Source organism: Pseudophryne corroboree, chromosome 4, assembly GCF_028390025.1.
Source record: "Pseudophryne corroboree isolate aPseCor3 chromosome 4, aPseCor3.hap2, whole genome shotgun sequence".
Lineage (NCBI taxonomy): Eukaryota > Metazoa > Chordata > Amphibia > Anura > Myobatrachidae > Pseudophryne > Pseudophryne corroboree.
In genome coordinates this window covers 56,372,415-56,395,112 of record NC_086447.1, presented here as the reverse complement: position 1 = coordinate 56,395,112, position 22,698 = coordinate 56,372,415, and the positions used below count along the sequence as shown (strand labels likewise).

Here is a 22,698-nt window from a genome sequence, read left to right as displayed (position 1 = left end):
AGTATGGACGAGTCTGGAAACGTCTCTTCACATAAACATTCTGGAACTAAGAGCAATATACAATGCTCTAAGCCAGGCAGAACCTCTGCTTCAGGGAAAACCGGTGTTGATCCAGTCGGACAACATCACGGCAGTCGCCCATGTGAACAGACAGGGCGGCACAAGAAGCAGGAGTGCAATGGCAGAAGCTGCAAGGATTCTTCGCTGGGCAGAGAATCATGTGATAGCACTGTCAGCAGTGTTCATCCCGGGAGTGGACAACTGGGAAGCAGACTTCCTCAGCAGACACGATCTTCACCCGGGAGAGTGGGGACTTCATCCAGAAGTCTTCCACATGCTGGTAACCCGTTGGGAAAGACCAATGGTGGACATGATGGCGTCTCGGCTCAACAAAAAACTGGACAGGTATTGCGCCAGGTCAAGAGATCCGCAGGCAATAGCTGTGGACGCGCTGGTAACGCCTTGGGTGTACCAGTCGGTGTATGTGTTTCCTCCTCTGCCTCTCATACCAAAAGTATTGAGAATTATACGGCAAAGAGGCGTAAGAACGATACTAGTGGTTCCGGATTGGCCAAGAAGGACTTGGTACCCGGAACTTCAAGAGATGATCACGGAGGATCCGTGGCCTCTACCTCTAAGGAGGGACTTGCTTCAGCAGGGTCCCTGTCTGTTTCAAGACTTACCGCGGCTGCGTTTGACGGCATGGCGGTTGAACGCCGGATCCTAAAGGAAAAAGGCATGCCGGAAGAAGTCATTCCTACTTTGATTAAAGCAAGGAAGGAAGTAACCGTGCAACATTATCACCGAATTTGGCGAAAATATGTTGCGTGGTGCGAAGATCGGAGTGCTCCGACGGAGGAATTTCAACTGGGTCGATTCCTACATTTCCTGCAATCAGGATTGTCTATGGGTCTCAAATTGGGATCTATTAAGGTTCAAATTTCGGCCCTGTCGATTTTCTTTCAAAAAGAATTGGCTTCAGTCCCTGAAGTCCAGACCTTTGTTAAGGGAGTGCTGCATATACAGCCTCCTGTGGTGCCTCCAGTGGCACCGTGGGATCTCAATGTGGTTTTGGACTTTCTAAAATCTCATTGGTTTGAACCACTAAAAAAGGTGGATTTGAAATATCTCACTTGGAAAGTGACCATGCTTCTAGCCCTGGCTTCTGCCAGGAGAGTATCAGAATTGGCAGCTTTATCTTACAAAAGCCCATATCTGATTTTCCATTCGGACAGGGCAGAACTGCGGACTCGTCCGCATTTTCTCCCTAAGGTGGTGTCAGCATTTCATCTGAACCAGCCTATTGTAGTGCCTGCGGCTACAAGTGACTTGGAGGACTCCAAGTTACTGGACGTTGTCAGAGCATTAAAAATATATATTGCAAGGACAGCTGGAGTCAGAAAATCTGACTCGTTGTTTATATTGTATGCACCCAACAAGATGGGTGCTCCTGCGTCTAAGCAGACGATTGCTCGTTGGATCTGTAGCACAATCCAACTTGCACATTCTGTGGCAGGCCTGCCACAGCCTAAATCTGTAAAGGCCCACTCCACAAGGAAGGTGGGCTCATCTTGGGCGGCTGCCCGAGGGGTCTCGGCATTACAACTTTGCCGAGCAGCTACGTGGTCGGGGGAGAACACGTTTGTAAAATTTTACAAATTTGATACTCTGGCTAAGGAGGACCTGGAGTTCTCTCATTCGGTGCTGCAGAGTCATCCGCACTCTCCCGCCCGTTTGGGAGCTTTGGTATAATCCCCATGGTCCTTTCAGGAACCCCAGCATCCACTAGGACGATAGAGAAAATAAGATTTTACTTACCGATAAATCTATTTCTCGGAGTCCGTAGTGGATGCTGGGCGCCCATCCCAAGTGCGGATTATCTGCATAAATTGTACATAGTTATTGTTAACTAATTCGGGTTATTGTTGAAGGAAGCCATCTTTCAGAGGCTCCGCTGTTATCATACTGTTAACTGGGTTTAGATCACAGGTTGTACGGTGTGATTGGTGTGGCTGGTATGAGTCTTACCCGGGATTCAAAATCCTCCCTTATTGTGTACGCTCGTCCGGGCACAGTACCTAACTGGAGTCTGGAGGAGGGTCATAGGGGGAGGAGCCAGTGCACACCACCTGATCTGGAAAAGCTTTACTTTTTGTGCCCTGTCTCCTGCGGAGCCGCTATTCCCCATGGTCCTTTCAGGAACCCCAGCATCCACTACGGACTCCGAGAAATAGATTTATCGGTAAGTAAAATCTTATTTTTATTATATATATATATATATATATATATATATATATATACTGTGCCCTCCTCCTATATACAGTATATTGTGCCCCCTCATTTATAGATCCAAATATCATACTGTATATATCACTGTGCCCCCTCATAACATGTAAATACGGTGTCCTCCTCCTCTATACAGCATACTGTGCCCTACTCATCATTATATAGATCACTGTGCCTCCTCATATCACACACTGTGCCCCCTTGATTCATATGTATCACTGTGCCCCATCATATCATATATAGATCACTGTGGCCCCTCATGTCACATAGATCACTGTGGCCCCTCATGTCACATAGATCACTGTGCCCCCTCATGTCACATAGATCACAGTGCCCCCTCATGTCACATAGATCACTGTGCCCCCTCATGTCACATAGATCACTGTGCCCCCTCATGTCACATAGATCACTGTGCCCCCTCATGTCACATAGATCACTGTGCCCCCTCATGTCACATAGATCACTGTGCCCCCTCATGTCACACAGATCACTGTGCCCCCCCATTTCACACAGATCACTGTGCCCCCTCATGTCACACAGATCACTGTGCCCCCTCATGTCACACAGATCACTGTGCCCCCTCATGTCACATAGATCACTGTGCCCCCTCATGTCACATAGATCACTGTGCCCCCTCATGTCACATAGATCACTGTGCCCCCTCATGTCACATAGATCACTGTGCCCCCTCATGTCACATAGATCACTGTGCCCCCTCATGTCACACAGATCACTGTGCCCTGTCTTGTATATATCACTGTGCACCCTCAAATCATATATATCACTACCCTCCTCATTTGATACATCACTGTGCCCGCTCTTATTTTATATATATATATATATATATATATACACACACACACACACACACACTGTGTCCTCATCCTATATATCACTGTGCCCACTCTTATATAAATATATATATATATATTTATATTGTGCCCCCTCATATCATATTATATATAGCACTGTGCCCTTCTCATTCTATATATACTGTGCCCCCTTATGTCATATATATATGTGCCCTCCTCTTCCTACAGTATATATATTACTGTACCTTCCTCATCCTATATATCAATGTGCCTTTCACATCCTATATATTACTGTACCCTCCTCATATCACCATGCCCTACTCATCCTGTATATATCACTGTGCCCTTCTCATCCTATATATTCCTGTGCCCCCCCCATTTATATCACTGTGCCCTCCTCATCCTATATATACTGTGCACCCTCATATCATATATATCACCGTGCCCTCCTAATCCTATATATACTGTGCCCCCCTCATATCATATATAACACCGTGCCCTCCTAATCCTATATATACTGTGCCCCCCTCATATCATTTATATCACAGTGCCCTCCTAATCCTATATATACACTGTGCCCCCCTCATATCGTATATATCACCGTGCCCTCCTAATCCTATATATACTGTGCCCCCCTCATATCATATATATCACTGTGCCCTCCTAATCCTATATATACTATACCCTCCATATTTCCTATATATCACTGTGCCCTCCTCATATCATATATATCACTGTGCTGTCCTCATCCTATATATACTATGCCCCCTCATATATATCACCGTGCCCTCCTAATCCTATATATACTGTGCCCTCCTTATATCCTATATATCACTGTGCCCTCATCATATCATATATCTCACTGTGCCCTCCTTATCCTATATATACTGTGTTTTCTTGTACCCCCCCTAATAATGTGCTCTGTGTACCCCCTCTAATTACAGTATATATACTGATACATATCACTATATTACTGTACTCTATGTCCTACTCATTATATATCCACTGTCATATAATGTATCACTGTCCTCTGTGTCCCACATATTATCTATACACTGTCGTATATCACTGTGCTCTGTGTCCACCTCATATTATATATATACACTGTCATATATCACTGTGCTCTGTGTCCCCCTCATATTATATATACACTGTCATATATCACTGTGCTCTGTGTCCCCCTCATATTATAGATACACTGTCATATATAACTGTGCTGTGTCCCCCTCATATTATATATACACTGTCATATATTACTGTGCTCTGTGTGCCCCTCATATTATATATACACTATCATATATCACTGTCCTCTGTGTCTCCCTCATATTATATATACACTGTCATATATCACTGTGCTATGTGTCCCCCTCATATTATATATACACTGTCATATATCACTATGCTCTGTGTCCCCCTCATATATACACTGTCATATCACTGTGCTCTGTGTCCTCCTCATATTATATATACACTGTCATATATCACTGTGCTCTGTGTCCCCCTCATATTATGGGGTATATGCAATTCACGGCGAATCGCTGCAATTTTTCGCCGTTTTTTAATTCGACTAAATTCGCCAGGTGAATTCCGGAAGGTGGCTTCCGGAATTCACCATATTCAATTAAAAACGGATTCGCCAGAATCGCGGGCGAAAATCGGCCGATTTGGCGGATTTTGCCGCGATTTTAAAAAACGGGAAAAAACGGGAAAAACCCGGAAAAAAAAATGGCGTGGGGTCCCCCCTCCAAAGCATAACCAGCCTCGGGCTCTTCGAGCTGGTCCTGGTTCTAAAAATGCAGGGGGAAAATTGGGCAGGGATCCCCCGTATTTTTAAAACCAGCACCGGGCTCTGCGCCTGGTGCCAAAAATACGGGGGACAAAAAGAGTAGGGGTCCCCCGTATTTTTAACACCAGCATCGGGCTCCACTAGCTGGACAGATAATGCCACAGCCGGGGGTCACTTTTATGCCGTGCCCTGCGGCCGTGGCATTAACTACCCAACTAGTCACCCCTGGCCGGGGTACCCTGGGGGAGTGGGGACCCCTACAATCAAGGGGTCCCCCCCCCAGCCACCCAAGGGCCAGGGGTGAAGCCCGAGGCTGTCCCCCCCCATCCAATGGGCTGCGGATGGGGGGGCTGATAGCCTTTTGTGATAATAAAAAGATATTGTTTTTTCCATTAGTACTACAAGTCCCAGCAAGCCTCCCCCGCAAGCTGGTACTTGGAGAACCACAAGTACCAGCATGCGGGAGAAAAACGGGCCCGCTGGTACCTGTAGTACTACTGGAAAAAAAATACCCAAATAAAAACAGGACACACACACCGTGAAAGTAAAACTTTATTTCATACGCCGACACACACATACTTACCTATGTTGACACGCCGACTGCCACGGTCTCCGACGATCCGAGGTACCTGTGAAAAAATTATACTCACCTTCCAGCGTCCAGAGGTACATCCAGGTCCAGAGATAATCCACGTACTTGGCAAAACAAAAAAACGAACACCGATCCATACCGGACTAGAAAGGGGTCCAATGCTTTCACATCAGACCCCTTTCTCCCGAATGCCGGGACATCACGTGACTCCTGTCACTGAAGTCCCTTCAGCCAATCAGGAAGCGCTACTTCCGTGGCGCTCATCTGATTGGCTGTGCGCTGTCTGTGATGTGACAGCGCATCGCAAAGCCGCTCCATTACTTTCAATGGTGGGAACTTAGCGGCTAGCGGGGGGGTCACCCGCCGGTCAGCCGCTGACCGGCGGGTGACCTCACCGCTAGCCGCTAAGTTCCCACCATTGAATATAATGGACTGGGCTGTGCGATGCGCTGTCTGCTCAGACGCACAGAGCCAATCAGATGAGCGCAACGAAGTTGCGCTTCCTGATTGGCTATAGAGACCTTTCTGTGACAGCTGTCACTGACAGGTCTCTCTGCATTCGGGGATAGGGGTCCCATGTGTCAGCATGGGACCCCTTTCAGTCCGTTTGGTCGGGTATTTGCGGTTTGTTATTTTCTACAAGTACGTGGATGTATCTCTGGACCATGGCTGAGGTGAGTATATTGATCTTTTTTTTCAGGTACCCCTGGATTCTACATGGAGAAGAGGACCGATGTCGGCGTGTGAACATAGGTAAGTATGTGTGTGTCGACGTAAGAAATAAAGTTTTACTTTCACGGTGTGTGTGTCCTGTTTTTATTTGGGTATTTTTTTTCCAGTAGTACTACAGGTACCAGCGGGCCCGTTTTTCTCCCGCATGCTGGTACTTGTGGTTCTCCAAGTACCAGCTTGCGGGGGAGGCTTGCTGGGACTTGTAGTACTACTGGAAAAAACAATATCTTTTAATTATCACAAAAGGCTATCAGCCCTCCCATCCGCAGCCCATTGGATGGGGGGGGGACAGCCTCGGGCTTCACCCCTGGCCCTTGGGTGGCTGGGGGGGGGGACCCCTTGATTGAAGGGGTCCCCACTCCCCCAGGGTACCCCGGCCAGGGGTGACTAGTTGGATATTTAATGCCACGGCCGCAGGGCACGGCATAAAAGTGACCCCCGGCTGTGGCATTATCTGTCCAGCTAGTGGAGCCCGATGCTGGTGTTAAAAATACGGGGGACCCCTACTCTTTTTGTCCCCCGTATTTTTGGCACCAGCACCAGGCGCAGAGCCCGGTGCTGGTTTTAAAAATACGGGGGATCCCCTGTCAATTTTCCCCCCGCATTTTTAGAACCAGGACCAGCTCGAAGAGCCCGAGGCTGGTTATGCTTTGGAGGGGGGACCCCACGCAATTTTTTTTTCGGATTGTACCGTTCCAGCAATAAAAAAAAAAAAAAAATAATATTTAAAAAAAATTATAAATAATATTTGTACCTCCAAAAAAAAAAAGTACCTAATCCCTTCTAATATAAATAGATCTGCTATTCCCAAAAAAAAAACCACAAAAAAAACCATGTTTAAAAATTTTTTATTTGTTTTCACCCTCCAAAGTGTGGCGGATTGAAAATGACGAATTTGCTGTCTAAAAGCACTGCTGTCGAATTTCCAAACTTGAATTGAATATGCTTTGGTCGAATTGCAGCACTTATATCATTGCAGAAAAGTCGAATTTGCAAAAATTCGAATTTCAAAAAGTCGAATTTTGAAAGTCCGTTTTTTGGTCGGAAAGCACTGAATTGCATAGGCAAATTTTTTTTTTGGTCGAAAATGACCCGAAATTCGACAATTTCGGGAATTCGACCGCAATTGCATATACCTTTATATATACACTGTCATATATCACTGTGTTGTGTCCCCCTCTTATTATATATACACTGCCATATATCACTGTGCTCTGTGTCCCCCTCATATTATATATACACTGTCATATATCACTGTGCTCTGTGTCCCCCTCATATTCTATATACACTGTCATATATCACTATGCTCTGTGTCCCCCTCATATATACACTGTCATATTACTGTGCTCTGTGTCCTCCTCATATTATATATACACTGTCATATATCACTGTGCTCTGTGTCCCCCTCATATTATATATACACTGTCATATATCACTGTGCTCTGTGTCCCCCTCTTATTATATATACACTGTCATATATCACTGTGCTCTGTGTCCCCCTCATATTATATATACACTGTCATATATCAGTGCTGTGTCCCCCTCATATTATATATACACTGTCATATATCACTGTGCTCTGTGTCCCCCTCATATTATATATACACTGCCATATATCACTGTGCTCTGTGTCCCCCTCATATTATATATACACTGTCATATATCACTGTGCTCTGTGTCCCCCTCATATTATATACACTGTCATATCACTGTGCTGTATCCCCCTCATATTATATATACACTGTCATATATTACTGTGCTCTGTGTGCCCCTCATATTATATATACACTATCATATATCACTGTCCTCTGTGTCCCCCTCATATTATATATACACTGTCATATATCACTATGCTCTGTGTCCCCCTCATATATACACTGTCATATCACTGTGCTCTGTGTCCTCCTCTTATTATATATACACTGTCATATATCACTGTGCTCTGTGTCCCCCTCATATTATATATACACTGTCATATATCACTGTGCTCTGTGTCCCCCTCATATTATATATACACTGTCATATATCACTGTGCTCTGTGTCCCCCTCATATTATATATACACTGTCATATATCACTGTGCTCTGTGTCCCCCTCATATTATATACACTGTCATATCACTGTGCTGTATCCCCCTCATATTATATATACACTGTCATATATTACTGTGCTCTGTGTGCCTCTCATATTATATATACACTGTCATATATCACTTTGCTCTGTGTCCCACATATTATATATACACTGTCATATATCACTGTGCTCTGTGTCCCCCTCATATTATATATACACTGTCATATATCACTGTGCTCTGTGTCCCCCTCATATTATATACACTGTCATATATCACTGTGCTGTGTCCCCCTCATATTATATATACACTGTCATATATTACTGTGCTCTGTGTGCCCCTCATATTATATATACACTGTCATATGTCACTGTGCTCTGTGTCCCCCTCTTATTATATATACACTGTCATATATCACTGTGCTCTGTGTCCCCCTCATATTATATACACTGTCATATATTACTGTGCTCTGTGTCCCCCTCATATTATACATACACTGTCATATATCACTGTGCTCTGTGTCCCCCTCATATTATATATACACTGTCATATATCACTGTGCTCTGTGTCCCCCTCATATTATATATACACTGTCATATATCACTGTGCTGTGTCCCCCTCATATTATATATACACTGTCATATATCACTGTGCTTTGTGTCCCCCTCATATTATATACACTGTCATATATCACTGTGCTGTGTCCCCCTCATATTATATACACTGTCATATATCACTGTGCTCTGTGTCCCCCTCGTATTATATACACTGTCATATATCACTGTGCTGTGTCCCCCTCATATACACTGTCATATATCACTGTGCTCCTCTCATATTATATACACTGTCATATATCACTGTGCTATGTCCCCCTCATATTATATACACTGTCATATATCACTGTGCTCTGTGTCCCCCTCATATTATATACACTGTCATATATCACTGTGCTCTGTGTCCCCCTCGTATTATATACACTGTCATATATCACTGTGCTCTGTGTCCCCCTCATATTATATATACACTGTCATATATCACTGTGCTCCCCTCATATTATATATACACTGTCGTATATCACTTTGCTCTGTGTCCCCCTCATATTATATATACAGTGTCATATATCACTGTGTTGTGTCCCCCTCATATTATATGCACTGTCATAGATCACTGTGCTGTGTCCCCCTCATATTATTATATATACACTGTCATATATCACTGTGCTGTGTCCCCCTCATATTATATATACACTGTCATATATCACTGTGCTGTGTCCCCCTCATATTATATATAGACTGTCATATATCACTGTGCTCCCCTCATATTATATATACACTGTCATATATCACTTTGCTCTGTGTCCCCCTCATATTATATACACTGTCATATATCAGTGTGCTCTGTGTCCCCCTCATATTAGATATATATAGTAACATAGTCACAGTTTCTGAGGTTGGAAAAAGACAATTTGTCCATCGAGTTCAACCTACCAATGCTCTCCTATACTGTATTATTTTTAGGACTTATTTTATCTGTTGTGAATGTTGGCCGTTTTATTCCTCTTTTTTTAATTATAGTTCGTGATCTACCCACCATAACCCTGTACCACCCCTCTTTGCATTTTTCATGTTTTGTTGCCTCACAAGCGGGTATTAAAATGTATTGTTTTAAGGTTTGCATCATTTCATTCACAGAACATGCTACAACTTTGAAGATGTTTTTTATTTTATTTTTATTGTGAAGCAAACAACAAATAGGACAAAATAACAGAAAACGTCAGCGTGCAAAACTATTCACCCCCCTAAAGTGAGTACTTTGTAGAGCCACCTTTTGTGGCAATTACAGCTGCAAGTCGCTTTGGATAAGTCTCTATGAGCTTGCCACATCTTGCCACTGGGATTTTTGGCCATTTCTCAAGGCAAAACTGCTCCAGCTCCTCTATGTTGGATGGTTTCCGCTTGTGAACAGCAATCTTCAAGTCTGACCACAGATTCTCAATTGGATTGAGATCTGGGCTTTGATTAGGCCATTCCAACACGTATAAATGTTTCCCCTTAAACCACTCGAGAGTTGCTTTAGTAGTATGCTTCGGGTCATTGTCCTGCTGGAAGGTGACCTCCGTCCCAGTCTCAAATCACAGGCAGACTGAAACAGGTTTTGCTCAAGAATATCCCTGTATTTAGCCCCATCCATCTTCAAGATCAATTTTAGTCTCATCTGACCAGAACACTTTTCTCCATACATTTGGGGAGTCGTCCACATGCCTTTTGGCAAACTCAGAACGTGCCTTCTTATTTTTAACACTAAGTAATGACCTTTCTCTATCGTCCTAGTGGATGCTGGGGTTCCTGAAAGGACCATGGGGAATAGCGGCTCCGCAGGAGACAGGGCACAAAAGTAAAGCTTTTTCCGATCAGGTGGTGTGCACTGGCTCCTCCCCCTATGACCCTCCTCCAGACTCCAGTTAGATTTTTGTGCCCGGCCGAGAAGGGTGCAATCTAGGTGGCTCTCCTAAAGAGCTGCTTAGAAAAAGTTTAGCTAGGTTTTTTATTTTACAGTGATGCCTGCTGGCAACAGGATCACTGCAGCGAGGGACTGAGGGGAGAAGGAGTCAACTCACCTGCGTGCAGGATGGATTGGCTTCTTGGCTACTGGACATCAAGCTCCAGAGGGACGATCACAGGTACAGCCTGGATGGTCACCGGAGCCACGCCGCCGGCCCCCTTGCAGATGCTGAAATCAGAAGAGGTCCAGAATCGGCGGCTGAAGACTCCTGCAGTCTTCAAAAGGTAGCGCACAGCACTGCAGCTGTGCGCCATTTTCCTCTCAGCACACTTCACACGGCAGTCACTGAGGGTGCAGGGCGCTGGGAGGGGGGCGCCCTGGGAGGCAAATGATTACCTATAATGGCTAAAAATACCTCACATATAGCCCTAGAGGCTATATGGAGATATTTAACCCCTGCCTAATGTTTCTAAATAGCGGGAGACGAGCCCGCCAGAAAAGGGGCGGGGCCTATCTCCTCAGCACACGGCGCCATTTCCTCTCACAGCTCCGCTGGTCAGGACGGCTCCCAAGTCTCTCCCCTGCACTGCACTACAGAAACAGGGTAAAACAGAGAGGGGGGGGCACATTTATGGCGATATTTTGATATAACAAAGCAGCTATAAGGGAGCACTTATTATAAGGCTATCCCTGATATATATATAGCGCTTTTGGTGTGTGCTGGCAAACTCTCCCTCTGTCTCCCCAAAGGGCTAGTGGGTCCTGTCTTCGTTAGGAGCATTCCCTGTGTGTCTGCTGTGTGTCGGTACGTGTGTGTCGACATGTATGAGGACGATATTGGTGTGGAGGCGGAGCAATTGCCAAATATGAGGATGTCACCCCCTAGGGAGTCGACACCAGAATGGATGCCTTTATTTATGGAACTACGGGATAGTGTCAACACGCTAAAGCAGTCGTTTGACGACATGAGGCGGCCGGACAATCAATTAGTGCCTGTCCAGGCGACTCAAACACCGTCAGGGGCTGTGAAACGCCCTTTGCCTCAGTCGGTCGACACAGACCCAGACACAGGCGATGACTCCAGTGGTGACGGTGACGAATCAACCGTATTTTCCAGTAGGGCCACACGTTATATGATTTTGGCAATGAAGGAGGCGTTACATTTAGCTGATACTACAGGTACCACTAAACAGGGTATTATGTGGGGTATGAAAAAACTACCTATAGTTTTTCCTGAATCAGAAGAATTAAATGACGTGTGTAATGAAGCGTGGGTTGCCCCTGATAAAAAGCTGATAATTTCAAAGAAATTATTGGCATTATACCCTTTCCCGCCAGAGGTTAGGGAGCGCTGGGAAACACCTCCTAGGGTGGACAAGGCGCTAACACGCTTATCTAAACAAGTGGCGTTACCCTCTCCTGAGACGGCCGCACTTAAAGATCCATCAGATAGGAGGATGGAAAATATCCAAAAAAGTATATACACACATGCAGGTGTTATACTACGACCAGCTGTAGCGACTGCCTGGATGGGCAGTGCTGGGGTAGTTTGGTCAGAGTCCCTGATTGAAAATATTGATACCCTGGACAGGGACAATATTTTACTGTCGTTAGAACAAATAAAGGATGCATTTCTTTATATGCGTGATGCACAGAGGGATATCTGCACACTGGCATCACGGGTAAGTGCTATGTCCATTTCGGCCAGAAGAGCTTTATGGACGCGACAGTGGACAGGCGATGCGGATTCAAAACGGCATATGGAAGTTTTGCCGTATAAAGGGGAGGAGTTATTTGGAGTCGGTCTATCAGATTTGGTGGCCACGGCTACAGCCGGGAAATCCACTTTTCTACCTCAAGTCACTCCCCAACAGAAAAAGGCACCGACTTTTCAACCGCAGCCCTTTCGTTCCTTTAAAAATAAGAGAGCAAAGGGCTATTCATATCTGCCACGAGGCAAAGGTAGAGGGAAGAGACAGCAACACGCAGCTCCTTCCCAGGAACAGAAGCCCTCCCCGGCTTCTACAAAAGCCTCAGCATGACGCTGGGGCTTCTCAAGCGGACTCGGGGACGGTGGGCGGTCGTCTCAAAAAATTACAGCGCGCAGTGGGCTCACTCGCAGGTAGATCCCTGGATCCTGCAGATAATATCTCAAGGGTACAGGTTGGAATTAGAGACAGATCCACCTCGCCGTTTCCTGAAGTCTGCGTTACCAACGTCCCCCTCCGAAAGGGAGACGGTTTTGGAAGCCATTCACAAGCTGTACTCTCAGCAGGTGATAGTCAAGGTACCTCTTCTACAACAAGGGAAGGGGTATTATTCCACTCTTTTTGTGGTACCGAAGCCGGATGGCTCGGTAAGGCCTATTCTAAATCTGAAGTCCTTGAACCTGTACATAAAGAAGTTCAAGTTCAAAATGGAGTCACTCAGAGCAGTGATAGCGAACCTGGAAGAGGGGGACTTTATGGTATCCTTGGACATCAAGGATGCGTATCTCCACGTTCCAATTTACCCCTCACACCAGGGGTACCTCAGGTTCGTTGTACAAAACTGTCACTATCAGTTTCAGACGCTGCCGTTCGGATTGTCCACGGCACCTCGGATCTTTACAAAGGTAATGGCCGAGATGATGATTCTTCTTTGAAGAAAAGGCGTATTAATTATCCCATACTTGGACGATCTCCTAATAAGGGCGAGGTCCAGAGAACAGCTAGAGATGGGATTAGCACTGTCTCAAGAAGTGCTAAAACAGCACGGGTGGATTCTGAATATTCCAAAATCCCAGTTAATACCGACAACTCGTCTGCTGTTCCTAGGGATGATTCTGGACACGGTTCAGAAAAAGGTTTTTCTCCCGGAGGAAAAAGCCAAGGACTGGTACGCCTTGGGTGTACCAGTCGGTGTATGTGTTTCCTCCTCTGCCTCTCATACCAAAAGTATTGAGAATTATACGGCAAAGAGGCGTAAGAACGATACTAGTGGTTCCGGATTGGCCAAGAAGGACTTGGTACCCGGAACTTCAAGAGATGATCACGGAAGATCCGTGGCCTCTACCTCTAAGGAGGGACTTGCTTCAGCAGGGTCCCTGTCTGTTTCAAGACTTACCGCGGCTGCGTTTGACGGCATGGCGGTTGAACGCCGGATCCTAATGGAAAAAGGCATGCCGGAAGAAGTCATTCCTACTTTGATTAAAGCAAGGAAAGAAGTAACCGTGCAACATTATCACCGAATTTGGCGAAAATATGTTGCGTGGTGCGAAGATCGGAGTGCTCCGACGGAGGAATTTCAACTGGGTCGATTCCTACATTTCCTGCAATCAGGATTGTCTATGGGTCTCAAATTGGGATCTATTAAGGTTCAAATTTCGGCCCTGTCGATTTTCTTTCAAAAAGAATTGGCTTCAGTCCCTGAAGTCCAGACCTTTGTTAAGGGAGTGCTGCATATACAGCCCCCTGTGGTGCCTCCAGTGGCACCGTGGGATCTCAATGTAGTTTTGGATTTTCTAAAATCTCATTGGTTTGAACCACTAAATAAGGTGGATTTGAAATATCTCACTTGGAAAGTGACCATGCTTCTAGCCCTGGCTTCTGCCAGGAGAGTGTCAGAATTGGCAGCTTTATCTTACAAAAGCCCATATCTGATTTTCCATTCGGACAGGGCAGAACTGCGGACTCGTCCGCATTTTCTCCCTAAGGTGGTGTCAGCATTTCATCTGAACCAGCCTATTGTAGTGCCTGCGGCTACAAGTGACTTGGAGGACTCCAAGTTACTGGACGTTGTCAGAGCATTAAAAATATATATTGCAAGAACAGCTGGAGTCAGAAAATCTGACTCGTTGTTTATATTGTATGCACCCAACAAGATGGGTGCTCCTGCGTCTAAGCAGACGATTGCTCGTTGGATCTGTAGCACAATCCAACTTGCACATTCTGTGGCAGGCCTGCCACAGCCTAAATCTGTAAAGGCCCACTCCACAAGGAAGGTGGGCTCATCTTGGGCGGCTGCCCGAGGGGTCTCGGCATTACAACTTTGCCGAGCAGCTACGTGGTCAGGGGAGAACACGTTTGTAAAATTTTACAAATTTGATACTCTGGCTAAGGAGGACCTGGAGTTCTCTCATTCGGTGCTGCAGAGTCATCCGCACTCTCCCGCCCGTTTGGGAGCTTTGGTATAATCCCCATGGTCCTTTCAGGAACCCCAGCATCCACTAGGACGATAGAGAAAATAAGATTTTACTTACCGATAAATCTATTTCTCGGAGTCCGTAGTGGATGCTGGGCGCCCATCCCAAGTGCGGATTATCTGCATAAATTGTACATAGTTATTGTTAACTAATTCGGGTTATTGTTGAAGGAAGCCATCTTTCAGAGGCTCCGCTGTTATCATACTGTTAACTGGGTTTAGATCACAAGTTGTACGGTGTGATTGGTGTGGCTGGTATGAGTCTTACCCGGGATTCAAAATCCTCCCTTATTGTGTACGCTCGTCCGGGCACAGTACCTAACTGGAGTCTGGAGGAGGGTCATAGGGGGAGGAGCCAGTGCACACCACCTGATCGGAAAAAGCTTTACTTTTGTGCCCTGTCTCCTGCGGAGCCGCTATTCCCCATGGTCCTTTCAGGAACCCCAGCATCCACTACGGACTCCGAGAAATAGATTTATCGGTAAGTAAAATCTTATTTTTTCTGGCCACTCTTCCATAAAGCTCAGTTCTATGGAGTGTACGGCTTATTGTGGTCACATGCGCAGATACACCAGTCTCTGGTGTGGAACTCTGCAGCTCCTTCAGGGTTTAACTTTTGAGGGGCTTCATAGCAAAGGGGGTGAATACATATGCAGATGCCAACTTCCAGATTTTTATTTATAAAAATTATTTTTTTATATACATTTTTCTCATTTCACTTCACCAACTTAGACTATTTTGTGCAGATCCATCACATAAATTTCAGGGAAAAAAAAAATATTAAATTGCAGGTTGTAATGTAACAAAATAGGTAAAAAGCCAAGGGGGGTGAATACTTTAGCAAGGCACTCTATATCCTTGTCCATTAGGAATTTATCTAGCCCATTTTTAAAAGTAATGACCGAGTCCGCCATTACTACTCTCTCAGGCAGGAAATTCCAAATACATATTGTCCTTACTGTGAAGAAACCTTTTCGTCTCTGTGTGCGGGAATCTCCTCTCCTCTAACCTAAGCGGGTGTCCTCTGTGTTGATCTTGCCAAAAATAAATCTCCCACAAGCTCTGTGTATTGACCACTTATATTTCTCTGACGTCCTAGTGGATGCTGGGACTCCGTCAGGACCATGGGGATTAGCGGCTCCGCAGGAGACAGGGCACAAAAATAAAGCTTTAGGATCAGGTGGTGTGCACTGGCTCCTCCCCCTATGACCCCCCTCCAAGCCCCAGTTAGGTTTTTGTGCCCGTCCGAGCAGGGTGCAATCTAGGTGGCTCTCCTAAAGAGCTGCTTAGAAAAAGTTATTAGGTTTTTTATTTTCAGTGAGACCTGCTGGCAACAGGCTCACTGCTACGAGGGACTTAGGGGAGAGAAGTGAACTCACCTGCGTGCAGGATGGATTGGCTTCTTAGGCTACTGGACACCATTAGCTCCAGAGGGATCGAACACAGGCCCAGCCATGGAGTCCGGTCCCGGAGCCGCGCCGCCGACCCCCTTGCAGATGCCGAAAAGTGAAGAGGTCCAGAAACCGGCGGCAGAAGACTTTTCAGTCTTCATGAGGTAGCGCACAGCACTGCAGCTGTGCGCCATTGTTGTCACACACTTCACACCAGCGGTCACGGAGGGTGCAGGGCACTGGGGGGGGGGCGCCCTGGGCAGCAATGATAATACCTTATTCTGGCTAAAAAATACATCACATATAGTCCCTGGGGCTATATGGATGTATTTAACCCCTGCCAGGTCTCAGAAAAACGGGAGAAGAAGCCCGCCATTTTCCCTCACAGAAATGCTGGTGGGAAGGCTCCCAGGCTCTCCCCTGCACTACAGAAACAGGGTTAAAACAGAGAGGGGGGGCACTTATTTGGCGATATGATTATATATTTCTCTATCGTCCTAAGTGGATGCTGGGGTTCCTGAAAGGACCATGGGGAATAGCGGCTCCGCAGGAGACAGGGCACAAAAAAGTAAAGCTTTACTAGGTCAGGTGGTGTGCACTGGCTCCTCCCCCTATGACCCTCCTCCAGACTCCAGTTAGATTTTGTGCCCGAACGAGAAGGGTGCAATCTAGGTGGCTCTCCTAAAGAGCTGCTTAGAGAAAGTTTAGTTTAGGTTTTTTTCTTTACAGTGAGTCCTGCTGGCAACAGGATCACTGCAACGTGGGACTTAGGGGGAAAGTAGTAAACTCACCTGCATGCAGAGTGGATTTGCTGCTTGGCTACTGGACACCATTAGCTCCAGAGGGATCGAACACAGGCCCAGCCGTGGAGTCCGGTCCCGGAGCCGCGCCGCCGACCCCCTTGCAGATGCTGAAGCGTGAAGAGGTCCGGAAACCGGCGCTGAAGACTCCTCAGTCTTCATAAGGTAGCGCACAGCACTGCAGCTGTGCGCCATTTTCCTCTCAGCACACTTCACTGGGCAGTCACTGAGGGTGCAGAGCGCTGGGGGGGGGCGCTCTGAGAGGCAAATATAAACCTTATACAAGGCTAAAAATACCTCACATATAGCCCATAGGGGCTATATGGAGATATTTAACCCCTGCCTGACTGGAAAAATAGCGGGAGAAGAACCCGCCGAAAAAGGGGCGGGGCCTATCTCCTCAGCACACGGCGCCATTTTCTGTCACAGCTCCGCTGGTCAGAACGGCTCCCAGGTCTCTCCCCTGCACTGCACTACAGAAACAGGGTAAAACAGAGAGGGGGGGCACATTAATGGCTATATATATATATATTAAAGCAGCTATAAGGGAGCACTTAATATAAGGATATCCCTTGTATATATAGCGCTTTGTGGTGTGTGCTGGCAGACTCTCCCTCTGTCTCCCCAAAAGGGCTAGTGGGTCCTGTCTTCATTAGAGCATTCCCTGTGAGTTTGCGGTGTGTGTCGGTACGTGGTGTCGACATGTATGAGGACGATATTGGTGTGGAGGCGGAGCAATTGCCAAATATGCAGATGTCACCCCCCAGGGGGTCGACACCAGAATGGATGCCTTTATTTGTGGAATTACGTGATGGTTTATCTTCCCTTAAACAGTCAGTTGAGGACATGAGGCGGCCGGACAATCAATTAATGCCTGTCCAGGCGCCTCAAACACCGTCAGGGGCTGTAAAACGCCCTTTGCCTCAGTCGGTCGACACAGACCCAGACACGGGCACTGATTCCAGTGACGACGGTAGAAATTCAAACGTATTTTCCAGTAGGGCCACACGTTATATGATTTTGGCAATGAAGGAGACGTTACATTTAGCTGATACTACAGATACCGTAAAACAGGGTATTATGTATGGTGTGAAAAAACTACAAACAGTTTTTCCTGAATCAGAAGAATTAAATGACGTGTGTGATGAAGCGTGGGTTGCTCCTGATAAAAAGTTGATAATTTCAAAAAAGTTATTGGCATTATACCCTTTCCCGCCAGAGGTTAGGGCGCGCTGGGAAACACCCCCTAAGGTGGACAAGGCGCTCACACGCTTATCCAAACAAGTGGCGTTACCCTCTCCTGAGACGGCCGCACTTAAGGATCCATCAGATAGAAAGATGGAAGTTATTCAAAAGAATATATACACACATGCAGGTGTTATACTACGACCAGCTATAGCAACTGCCTGGATGTGCAGTGCTGGAGTAGTTTGGTCAGAATCCCTGATTGAAAATATTGATACCCTAGATAGGGACAATGTTTTACTGTCGTTAGAACAAATAAAGGATGCATTTATCTATATGCGTGATGCACAGAGGGATATTTGCACACTGGCATCTCGGGTGAGTGCTATGTCCATTTCAGCCAGAAGAGCCTTATGGACACGACAGTGGACAGGCGATGCGGATTCAAAACGTCACATGGAGGTTTTGCCGTATAAAGGGGAGGAGTTATTTGGAGTTGGTCTATCAGACTTGGTGGCCACGGCTACTGCCGGGAAATCCACTTTTTTACCTCAAGTCACTCCCCAACAGAGAAAGGCACCGACCTTTCAACCGCAGCCTTTTCGCTCCTACAAAAATAAGAGAGCAAAGGGCTTGTCGTACCTGCCACGAGGCAGAGGAAGAGGGAAGAGACACCAACAGGCAGCTCCTTCCCAGGAACAGAAGCCCTCCCCGGCTCCTGCAAAAACCTCAGCATGACGCTGGGGCCTCTCAAGCGGACTCGGGGACAGTGGGGGGCCGTCTCAAAAATTACAGCGCGCAGTGGGCTCACTCGCAGGTAGACCCCTGGATCCTGCAGATAATATCTCAGGGGTACAGGTTGGAATTAGAGACGGATCCTCCTCATCGTTTCCTGAAGTCTGCCTTACCAACCGTCTCTTCCGAAAGGGAGAGGGTGTTGGAAGCCATTCACAAGCTGTACGCTCAGCAGGTGATAGTCAAAGTACCCCTATTACAACAAGGAAAGGGGTATTATTCCACTCTATTTGTGGTACCGAAGCCGGATGGCTCGGTAAGGCCTATTCTAAATCTGAAGTCCTTGAACCTCTACATAAAAAAGTTCAAGTTCAAGATGGAGTCACTCAGAGCAGTGATAGCGAACCTGGAAGAAGGGGACTTTATGGTATCCTTGGACATCAAGGATGCGTATCTACACGTTCCGATTTACCCCGCACACCAGGGGTACCTCAGGTTCATTGTTCAAAACTGTCACTATCAGTTTCAGACGCTGCCGTTCGGATTGTCCACGGCGCCTCGGGTCTTTACCAAGGTAATGGCCGAGATGATGATTCTTCTTCGAAGAAAAGGCGTATTAGTTATCCCATACTTGGACGATCTCCTAATAAGGGCAAGGTCCAGAGAACAGCTGGAGACAGCTTTAGCACTATCTCAAGAGGTGCTAAGACAACACGGGTGGATTCTGAATATTCCAAAATCCCATTTAATCCCGACAACTCGTCTGCTGTTCCTAGGAATGATTCTGGACACGGTTCAGAAAAAGGTTTTCCTTCCAGAGGAAAAAGCCAAGGAGTTATCCGATCTGGTCAGGAACCTCCTAAAACCAGGAAAAGTGTCAGTACATCAATGCACAAGAGTCCTGGGAAAAATGGTGGCTTCTTACGAAGCAATTCCATTCGGCAGATTCCATGCAAGAATATTCCAAAGGGATCTGTTGGACAAATGGTCAGGGTCGCATCTGCAGATGCACCTGCGAATAACCCTGTCACCAAAGACAAGGGTGTCACTTCTGTGGTGGTTGCAGAAGGCTCACCTATTAGAAGGCCGCAGATTCGGCATTCAGGATTGGATCCTGGTGACCACGGACGCCAGCCTGAGAGGCTGGGGAGCAGTCACACAAGGAAGAAACTTCCAGGGAGTATGGACGAGTCTGGAAAAGTCTCTTCACATAAACATTCTGGAACTAAGAGCAATCTACAATGCTCTAAGCCAGGCGGAACTTCTCCTGCAAGGAAAGCCGGTGTTGATTCAGTCGGACAACATCACGGCGGTCGCCCATGTAAACAGGCAGGGCGGCACAAGAAGCAGGAGTGCAATGGCAGAAGCTGCCAAGATTCTTCGCTGGGCGGAGAATCACGTGATAGCACTGTCAGCAGTGTTCATCCCGGGCGTGGACAACTGGGAAGCAGACTTCCTCAGCAGACACGATCTTCATCCGGGAGAGTGGGGTCTACATCCAGAAGTCTTCAACATGTTAATAGACCGTTGGGAAAGACCAATTGTAGACATGATGGCGTCTCGCCTCAACAAAAAACTGGACAAATATTGCGCCAGGTCAAGAGATCCACAGGCAATAGCTGTGGACGCACTGGTAACTCCTTGGGTGTACCAGTCAGTGTATGTGTTTCCTCCTCTGCCGCTCATACCAAAGGTATTGAAGATCATACGGCAAAGAAGAGTAAGAACAATACTAGTGGTTCCGGATTGGCCGAGAAGGACTTGGTATCCGGAACTTCAAGAGATGCTCACGGACGAACCGTGGCCTCTACCTCTGAGAAGGGACCTGCTACAGCAGGGTCCCTGTCTTTTTCAAGACTTACCGCGGCTGCGTTTGACGGCATGGCGGTTGAACGCCAGATCCTAAAAGGGAAAGGCATTCCAGAAGAAGTCATTCCTACCTTGATTAAGGCACGGAAGGAAGTCACCGTGAAACATTATCACCGCATTTGGCGAAAATATGTAGCGTGGTGCGAGGATCGGAGGGTTCCGACGGAGGAATTCCAACTGGGTCGTTTCCTACATTTCCTGCAATCAGGATTATCTATGGGTCTCAAATTGGGATCCATTAAGGTTCAAATTTCGGCCCTGTCAATATTCTTCCAAAAAGAATTGGCCTCTGTCCCTGAGGTCCAGACTTTTGTCAAGGGAGTACTGCATATACAGCCTCCTGTGGTGACTCCGGTGGCACCGTGGGATCTAAATGTAGTTTTAGATTTCCTCAAATCCCATTGGTTTGAACCATTGAAAAAGGTGGATTTGAAATATCTCACATTGAAAGTGACTATGTTACTAGCCCTGGCCTCTGCCAGGAGAGTATCTGAATTGGCGGCTTTATCTTATAAAAGTCCTTATCTAATCGTCCATTCGGATAGGGCAGAACTGCGGACTCGTCCGCATTTTCTCCCTAAAGTGGTATCAGCATTTCATCTGAACCAACCTATTGTGGTGCCTGCGGCCACTAGCGACTTGGAGGACTCCAAGTTGTTGGACGTTGTCAGAGCCTTAAAAATATACATTGCAAGGACGGCTGGAGTCAGAAAATCTGACTCGCTGTTTATATTGTATGCACCCAACAAGTTGGGCGCACCTGCTTCTAAGCAGTCGATTGCTCGTTGGATTTGTAACACAATTCAACTTGCACATTCTGTGGCAGGCCTGCCACAGCCTAAAACTGTAAAAGCCCACTCCACAAGGAAGGTGGGCTCATCTTGGGCGGCTGCCCGAGGGGTCTCGGCATTACAACTCTGCCGAGCAGCTACGTGGTCGGGGGAGAACACGTTTGTAAAATTTTACAAATTTGATACCCTGGCAAAGGAGGACCTGGAGTTCTCTCATTCGGTGCTGCAGAGTCATCCGCACTCTCCCGCCCGTTTGGGAGCTTTGGTATAATCCCCATGGTCCTTTCAGGAACCCCAGCATCCACTTAGGACGATAGAGAAAATAAGAATTTACTTACCGATAATTCTATTTCTCGGAGTCCGTAGTGGATGCTGGGCGCCCATCCCAAGTGCGGATTATCTGCAATACTTGTACATAGTTATTGTTAACTAATTCGGGTTATTGTTAAGGAGCCATCTTTAAGAGGCCCTTTCTGTTGTCATACTGTTAACTGGGTTTAGATCACAAGTTGTACGGTGTGATTGGTGTGGCTGGTATGAGTCTTACCCGGGATTCAAAATGCCTCCCTTATTGTGTATGCTCGTCCGGGCACGGTACCTAACTGGAGTCTGGAGGAGGGTCATAGGGGGAGGAGCCAGTGCACACCACCTGACCTAGTAAAGCTTTACTTTTTTGTGCCCTGTCTCCTGCGGAGCCGCTATTCCCCATGGTCCTTTCAGGAACCCCAGCATCCACTACGGACTCCGAGAAATAGAATTATCGGTAAGTAAATTCTTATTATTAAGATGCTATAAGGGAAAAACACTTATATGAAGGTTGTCCCTGTATAATTATAGCGTTTTGGTGTGTGCTGGCAAACTCTCCCTCTGTCTCCCCAAAGGGCTAGTGGGGTCCTGTCCTCTATCAGAGCATTCCCTGTGTGTGTGCTGTGTGTCGGTACGTGTGTGTCGACATGTATGAGGAC

The 22,698-nt window shown here is 46.6% G+C and overlaps 1 protein-coding gene across 2 annotated transcripts in view; it reads left to right on the top strand.

Moving 5' to 3' along the window:
* The window catches only part of EXTL3 (exostosin like glycosyltransferase 3), a 188,266-nt gene that overhangs the window by 18,828 nt on the left and 146,740 nt on the right, over nucleotides 1-22,698 (top strand). The window contains exon 2 of one of the 2 annotated variants that reach the window (XM_063915068.1): nucleotides 9,970-10,081. The exons of the other annotated variant lie outside the window; for it this stretch is intronic. The gene's annotated coding sequence lies outside the window, so the exon portion shown is untranslated. The remainder of the gene's footprint in view (nucleotides 1-9,969; nucleotides 10,082-22,698) is intronic. 2 annotated transcript variants of the gene reach the window in all.